Source organism: Gopherus flavomarginatus, unplaced genomic scaffold (genome assembly GCF_025201925.1).
Source record: "Gopherus flavomarginatus isolate rGopFla2 unplaced genomic scaffold, rGopFla2.mat.asm mat_scaffold_46_arrow_ctg1, whole genome shotgun sequence".
NCBI classification, from domain to species: domain Eukaryota; kingdom Metazoa; phylum Chordata; order Testudines; family Testudinidae; genus Gopherus; species Gopherus flavomarginatus.
The window spans coordinates 230,251-238,179 of NW_026115095.1; the positions used below are offsets into that span (position 1 = coordinate 230,251).

The following is a 7,929-nucleotide window of genomic DNA, read 5'->3' on the forward strand; positions in this document are numbered from 1 at the left end:
GATAGAGAGCACATGGCGGAATCAGAATGAGACAGAGAGAGAAGCAGGCAGAGTCTGTTCAGTAAGCACACGGTAAAAAAGCATTCAGAATCAGGGCGGGTTACAAGACAAGAAAAGCGAAGAGAGAGTCCACTTTGCAAAGAGCAAAGATAGAGAGCACAGGGTAGGATTGAAGAGAAAGAGAGAGAATTGTTACCTTTTCCCGTCTTTCCGTAGAATGAGGCAGCTTTCCTGGTACAAACCCTCTCAGGCTTGTTATCACCGCCTTTGGATCGGACCAATCAGAGGTGGTTTTACAACAGCGTCATAGAATTCATTTTCCTGAACCAATCCTATTGTCTCAAGACTTTAAGCAAGAGCCAGCGCCCCCTTCTTTCCCCCCTTCCTTTTATCTGTTTTTTCTTATCTAAAGAAACAGACCCGCAGCATTTTCCCGCCAAGTAGCCCTTTTACAAAGATGTTTTTATAAAAGTTAAAACCACAAGCTTTTTGTAATACACCATTTTTAAAGTTTTTCCCTAGGTTTTAAACTAACAGGTTTTTTTTGGTTTTTTTTTAGTAAAAACAATGTGAAAGTCGGGCAAAGCACCTGTTAGCAAAGAAGCCTCTGTGAGCAGTGGGTCAGAGATAAAAAGGCTATTTCTTTCCCAAACTTTTTAACAAACACAAGTTACAGTTACATTAAGTTTTGCAAAGGGATAATGACTCGAAAAGACAAACCTAAGACACAACCCTTTTGTATGTGTTGTAATAAAAAATTATGCAGAAGCACCCTAGATTTTTTTTTAGTAACAGGCGGTTTATAGTCCCCATATTTAGTAAACCTGCGGATTAGAGAGAAGATTGCTTTTTTCCCCACTTTTTAACAAATAAAGGTGAAAAGGAAACCTGAAGACCCATTGTCTTTATTTAGGCATAGGTGTTTTAATAACATGTAAGTGTGCAAAAACAGTTTAGGGTTATAAAACTAATGTGTTGTAACAAAAAAAGGTTGTTTTTTTTTTAATTGTAGGCTAACCCGGGCCATTTTATAGTAAAAACAGCAGGCTTTTGCAGCAGCTGTTAGCAAAAACAGCCTCTGTAAGTCAGTAAATTAAAAATAAAAAGAACAAAACATAACAAGGTCTTCTTTTAAAGCAAAAGAACGCCAAAAACAGGTATTAAAAAGCATACTAATTTACTATCAAAACTAAGCTTTTTAACCATTAAAGTTTAAAAGCTAAGGTGTGTAGCCAAAAACCTTCCCGCGTTTTTTAAAAAACTAACTAAGACAACTCCCCCTCCGCTCTTAGCTAAACAGCCAGAGCCTTCGGCTTTTTTTTACCCTGTAACAAAAGCTAAATACCGTTTTAAAATGTGTTTTTAAAGTAATACCTAATTTTTTTAACTTACTAACAATGAAAAATAAGTTGTGTAAAAGTTTAACGTGGTTTCTTTTTAAATTAGCAGTTTTGTTTTAAAAACTAAGGCCATAAGACAAATTAAAGAAATACAGGTTGCAGTTTTTAAAAAGTTTTTGGTTACAAGGGTGTAAATGGGTACATTACCATTTACAAACGCTTTTTATTAACTGTTTAAACACATTTACTATAAAAAATAACATTTTTAGCCATTAAAGCTAAAGTATATAGGCACTCCCCAAGCCACACCCGCCTTTTTTCCTAGAAAAGTGCCCTTTACACACCCTGTTTTTTTAAAGAAACGCCTTTTTAAATATTAATTTTGGGGGGTGGAGGACAAAACCTTTTTTTAAAAACAGGTTTAAACCTATAAATAGAGGAACAAAAAACTGAACAAGCCTGTTAAAGAAATATTGCTAATACAAGACTTTTACCGTTATGGGGAGCAACAACATGGTACGAAACCTAACTATAATTTGTGTGGGTCGCCAAGGTATTACACCAGTTTTATGCTTAGTTAAAAGGCAATATTTTTTCTTTTAAATAGGACGCGGCCTTTTTTCTTGACATTCCAGATGCCGCGCTACAAGCTTTAAACTTTGGTAAGCTAATTAATATGCTACACAATTAATTTATTTTTAAGATAAAATGTTTTTAAAAATTTTATTTTTTTAATTTAGAACAAGATGGAAGTCAAAACCACCCAATAGTTTTCCTGAAATTCCAGAAGAAGGTGTGAACTGTTTTTTAAATATGTCTTTTTTAAAATAAAAAAATCTGATGTTGCAAATAGTGTGCATTTTAGGGGCTTGAAAACCCTTAACGCTTTTACTGTGCCGTTGTACCGCCCCAGCGTGGTGTAAACTATAAGAGCGCTTTATTTTGTACATTGTATTTAAACGCGGATTTTAGCCCCCTTATTGCTAAAACGTTTTTAAAATATATATATTTGGGGAACAGCTTTGTTGTTGTTAGTAAAAAAAAGCCGTGCTAAAAAACATTCTGTTTATGTGTCTCGGCAGACTCATCAAGCGTTATTCCTCCATAAGAAATGTTGGAGCGGAGCGCGCTTAAAGAGGCCAAGAAATTTCCTTTGAGGCAGCTGCAGTTGGAAGCAAGGGTATTAAGCACAGCGATTTTGAACAGCCCTTCGCGTCCAAATCCCTTCTTGCACAAAACCAGCCGGCACTAAAAAAGGCCAAAAAGTCTACCTCTAAAACAGCATTCGTTTTCAGGGAGGGGGGAAAGGGGCTCAGACCCCCGGCTTTTGAACGACCCAAAGCTACCTCTACAACTTTCAGGAACCATGGTAAGCGAAGCAGAGTAGTTAAAGCCCCTAGTTTTCAACAGACCTTTACCTCCCAGCTCCAGGGCCCAACCTGTGCGAACCCACACCCCAACTCCCCGGGCCCAACCCGTGTGGGCCATGACCCCAGCTCCAGAGGCCAAACCAGTGGGGGCCTTGACCCCAGCTCCAGGCACCGAACTCGTGGGGTCCTGACGCCACCCTCAAGAACTCAACCCGTGGGGGCCCTGACGCCAGCTCCAGGGGCCCCACCCGTGGGGGCACTGACCCCAGCTCCAGGGTCTCAACCCGTGTGGGCCCTGACCCCAGCAACAGGCGCCGAACTCGTGGGGGCCCTGACCCCAGGTCCAGTGGCCAAACCCGTGCGGGCCCTAACCCCAGCTCCAGAGGCCCCACCAGTGCGGGCCCTGACCCCAGCTCCAGGCGCCAAACTCGTGGGGGCCCTGACCCCAACCTCAAGGGCCAAACTCGTGGGTGCCCTGACCCCAGCTCCAGGGGCCGAACCCGTGGGGGCCCTTACCCCAGCTCCAGGGTCCCAACCCGTGCGGGCTCGGACCACAGCTCCAGTGGCCCAACCCATGGAGGTGCTGACCCCAGGTCAGGGGCCCAACCCGTGGGGGCCATGACCCCAGCTCCAGATGCCCCACCCGTGGGGGCCCTGACCCCAGCTCCAGAGGCCTAACCCGTGCGGGCCTGACCCCAACTGCAGATGCCCAACCCGTGGAGGCCCTGACCACAGCTCCAGTTGCCCAACCCTTGCGGGCCCTGACCCCAGCTCCAGGGGCCCCACCCGTGGAGGCCCTGACCACAGCTCCAGTTGCCCAACCCTTCCGGGCCCTGACCCCAGCTCCAGGGACCCAAACCGTGTGGGTCCTGACCCCAACTCCAGGGGCCCAACCTGTGGGGGACTTGACCCCAGCTCCAGAGGCCCCACCAGTGCGGGCCCTGACCCCAGCTCCAGGCGCCGAACTCGTGGGGGCCCTGACCCCAACCTCAAGGGCCAAACTCGTGGGTGCCCTGACCCCAGCTCCAGGGCCCCAACCCGTGGGGGCCCTTACCCCAGCTCCAGGGTCCCAACCCATGCGGGCTCTGACCACAGCTCCAGTGGCCCAACCCATGGAGGTGCTGACCCCAGGTCAGGGGCCCAACCCGTGGGGGCCATGACCCCAGTTCCAGATGCCCCACCCGTGGGGGCCCTGACCCCAGATCCAGAGGCCTAACCCGTGCGGGCCTGACCCCAACTCCAGATGCCCAACCCGTGGAGGCCCTGACCACAGCTCCAGTTGCCCAACCCTTGCGGGCCCTGACCCCAGCTCCAGGGACCCAAACCGTGTGGGTCCAGACCCCAACTCCAGGGGCCCAACCTGTGGGGGACTTGACCCCAGCTCCAGGGGCCCAAGCCATGGGGGCCCTTACCCCAGCTTCAGGGGCCTAACCCGTGGGGGCCATGACCCCAGCTCCAGGGGCCCAACCCGTTCGGCCCCTAACCCCAGCCCCAGGGGCCCCACAAGTGCTTGCCCTGACCCCAACTCCACGGGCCCAACATGTGCAGGCCCTGACCCCAGCTCCAGGGGCCAAACCCGTGGGGGCGCTGACCTCAGCTCCAGGGGCCCAACCCGTTCGGGCCCTAACCCCAGCTCCAGTGGCCCCACAAGTGCTTGCCCTGACCCCAGCTACACGGGCCCAACCTGTGCGGGCCCTGACCCCAGCTCCAGGGGCCCCACCCGTGCGGGCCCTGAACCCAGCTCCAGGGGCCCCACCCGTGCGGGCCCTGACCCGAGCTCCAGAGGCCCCATCCGTGGGGGCCCTCACCCATGCTCCAGAAGCCCAACCCGTGTGGGCCCTGACCCCAGCTCCAGGGGCCCAACCCATGAGGATCCTGACGCCAGCACCGGGGGCCTAATCCGTGGGGGCCCTGACCACAGCTCCAGTTGCCCAACCCGTGGGGGCCCTGACACCATCTCCAGGGGCCCAACCCGCTTGGGCCCTAACCGCAACTCCAGGGGCCCAACCCGTGCGGGCCCTGACCCCAGCTCCAGGTGCCGATCTCGTGGGGGCCCTGACTACAGCTCCAGGGCTCCAACTAGTGTAGGCCCTGACCCGAGCTCTAGTGGCCCCACTCGTGTGGGTCCTGACCCCAAATCCAGGCGCCCAATCCGTAGGGGCCCTGACCCCAGCTCCAGGGGCCCAACCCGTGCGTTGCCTGACCCCTGCTCCAGGGGCCCAACCCGTGGGGGCCCTGACCCCAGCTCCAGTGGCCTAACTCCAGGGAGACTTGGAAATCGCAGAGATGCTTAATGACTTCTTTGTTTCGGTCTTCACTGAGAAGTCTGAAGGAATGTCTAGTATAGTGAATGCTTACGGGAAGAGGGTAGGTTTAGAAGAGAAAATAAGGAAAGAGCAAGTAAAAAATCACTTAGAAAAGTTAGATGCCTGCAAGTCACCAGGGCCTGATGAAATGCATCCTAGAATACTCAAGAAGTTAATGGAAGAGGTATCTGAGCCTCTAGCTATTATCTTTGGGAAATCATGGGAGACGGGGGAGATTCCAGAAGACTGGAAGGGGGCAAATATAGTGCCCATCTATAAAAAGGGAAATAAAAACAACCCAGGAAACTACAGACCAGTTAGTTTAACTTCTGTGCCAGGGAAGATAATGGAGCAGGTAATCAAAGAAATCATCTGCAAACACTTGGAAGGTGGTAAGGTGATAGGGAATAGCCGGCATGGATTTGTAAAGAACAAATCGTGTCAAACGAAACTGATAGCGTTCTTTGATAGGATAACGAGCCTTGTGGATAAGGGAGAAGCGGTGGATGTGATATACCTAGACTTTAGTAAGGCATTTGATACGGTCTCACATGATATTCTTATAGATAAGCCAGGAAAGTACAATTTAGAAGGGGCTACTATAAGGTTGGTGCATAACTGGCTGGATAACCATACTCAGAGAGTAGTTGTTAATGGCTCCCAATCCTGCTGGAAAGGTATAACAAGTGGGGTTCCGCAGGGTTCTGTTTTGGGACCGGTTCTGTTCAATATCTTCATCAACGATTTAGATGTTGGCATAGAAAGCACGCTTATTAAGTTTGCGGACGATACCAAACTGGGAGGGATTGCAACTGCTTTGGAGGACAGGGTCAAAATTCAAAATGATCTGGACAAGTTGGAGAAATGGTCTGAGGTAAACAGGATGAAGTTCAATAAAGATAAATGCAAAGTGCTCCACTTAGGAAGGAAGAATCAGTTTCACACATACAGAATGGGAAGAGACTGTCTAGGAAGGAGTATGGCAGAAAGAGATCTAGGGGTCATAGTGGACCACAAGCTTAATATGAGTCAACAGTGTGATACTGTTGCAAAAAAAGCAAACATGATTCTGGGATGCATTAACAGGTGTGTTGTAAACAAGACACGAGGAGTCATTCTTCTGCTTTACTCTGAGCTGGTTAGGCCTCAACTGGAGTATTGTGTCCAGTTCTGGGCACCACATTTCAAGAAAGATGTGGAGAAATTGGAGAGGGTCCAGAGAAGAGCAACAAGAATGATTAAAGGTCTTGAGAACATGACCTATGAAGGAAGGCTGAAGGAATTGGGTTTGTTTAGTTTGGAAAAGAGAAGACTGAGAGGGGACATGATAGCAGTTTTCAGGTATCTAAAAGGGTGTCATCAGGAGGAGGGAGAGAACTTGTTCACCTTAGCCTCCAATGATAGAACAAGAAGCAATGGGCTTAAACTGCAGCAAGGGAGATTTAGGTTGGACATTAGGAAGAAGTTCCTAACTGTCAGGGTAGTTAAACACTGGAATAGATTGCTTAGGGAAGTTGTGGAATCTCCATCTCTGGAGATATTTAAGAGTAGGTTAGATAAATGTCTATTAGGGATGGTCTAGACAGTATTTGGTCCTCCCATGAGGGCAGGGGACTGGACTCGATGACCTCTCGAGGTCCCTTCCAGTCCTAGAGTCTATGAGTCTATGAGTAATCTGTGCCCCCCATAAACCACCTAATCCCCATGGGAACCCCTACAGCCAGGATGTTGGTATCTGTCCCCCTATAAATCTCCTAAGCCCTCTGGAACCCTTCCAGTCTGAACGTAGGTATCTGTGACCCCAGAAATCCCTGAATGCCCCAGGAACCCCTACAGCCTGGACTTAGGTATCTGTGACTCCAACGAACCTCCTAAACCACCCAGGACCCCTTCAGCTAGGACGTAGGCATCTGTTCCCCCCTCAACCCCCAATCCCCTCGGGACCCCTAGACCCTGGACGTAGGTATCTGTGTCCGCCCCGATTCCCTAAGCACCCCCATTACCCCTTTAGCCTGGACGTAGGTATCTGTACTCCCACAAACCCCCTAAACGTCCCAGCGACCCCTTCAGCCTGGAAGTCCCTATCTGTGACCCCCACGAACCTCTAACCTCCCAGGGATCCCTACAGCCTGGACACAGGTGTCTGAGCACCCCACAAACCCCCTAAGCTCCTCGGGACACATCCAGCCTGGATGTATCTGAGCCCCCAGTGAACCGCCTAATCTCCTCGGGACACCGACAGCCTGTACCTAGGTATCTGTGCCCCCCACAAACCCCCTATAACCCTCAGGACCCCTCCAGACTAGATGTAGGTATCTGTACTCCCACAGCCTCCCTGGGACTCCTACAGCCTGGAGGTTCGTATCTGTGCCCCTCATGAAACCCCAACCCCCCCTGTCCCCTCCAGACTGGACATAAGTATCTGTGCACCCCACGAAACCATAAGCACCTGTAGGGACGCCTACAGCATAGACTTAGGTATCTGGGCCCCCCCCAAAACCCCCTAAGCCCACCAGGGACCCCTATAGCCTACAGATAATCATCTGTGCACCCTGAACCCCATAAGCCCCCCCTGGACCCATCCAGCCTGGACTTAGGTATCTGTCCCCACATGAACCCGCTAAGCCCCCCAGGGACCCTCCAGCCTGGATGGAAGTATCTGTGCCCCCCACAACCTCTAAGTGCCGAGAAAGCCCTCCAGCCTGGAGGCAGTTATCTGTGCCCACCAGAAACCGCTTTAGCCCCCCCAGGGACCCCTCCAGCCTGGATGCAGATATCTGTGCCCAACACAAACGGCCTAAGCCCCCCCCCGGGAACCCTCCAGCCTGAACCTAGGTATCTGTGCCCCCCGAACACACTAATTCCCCCTGGAAGCCCTATTGCCTGGAAGTAGGTATCGCTGCCCCCCACAAA

At 50.5% G+C, this 7,929-nt stretch overlaps 1 long non-coding RNA gene across 1 annotated transcript; it reads left to right on the forward strand.

Annotated features, from left to right (window-relative positions):
* The first annotated feature begins 1,750 nt into the window (after positions 1-1,750).
* On the forward strand, positions 1,751-2,152 carry LOC127042507 (uncharacterized). Its single transcript, XR_007771962.1, has 3 exons — positions 1,751-1,856; positions 1,948-2,002; positions 2,081-2,152. It is a non-coding gene; the product is annotated as an uncharacterized LOC127042507 (long non-coding RNA).
* The last annotated feature ends 5,777 nt before the right edge of the window (positions 2,153-7,929 follow it).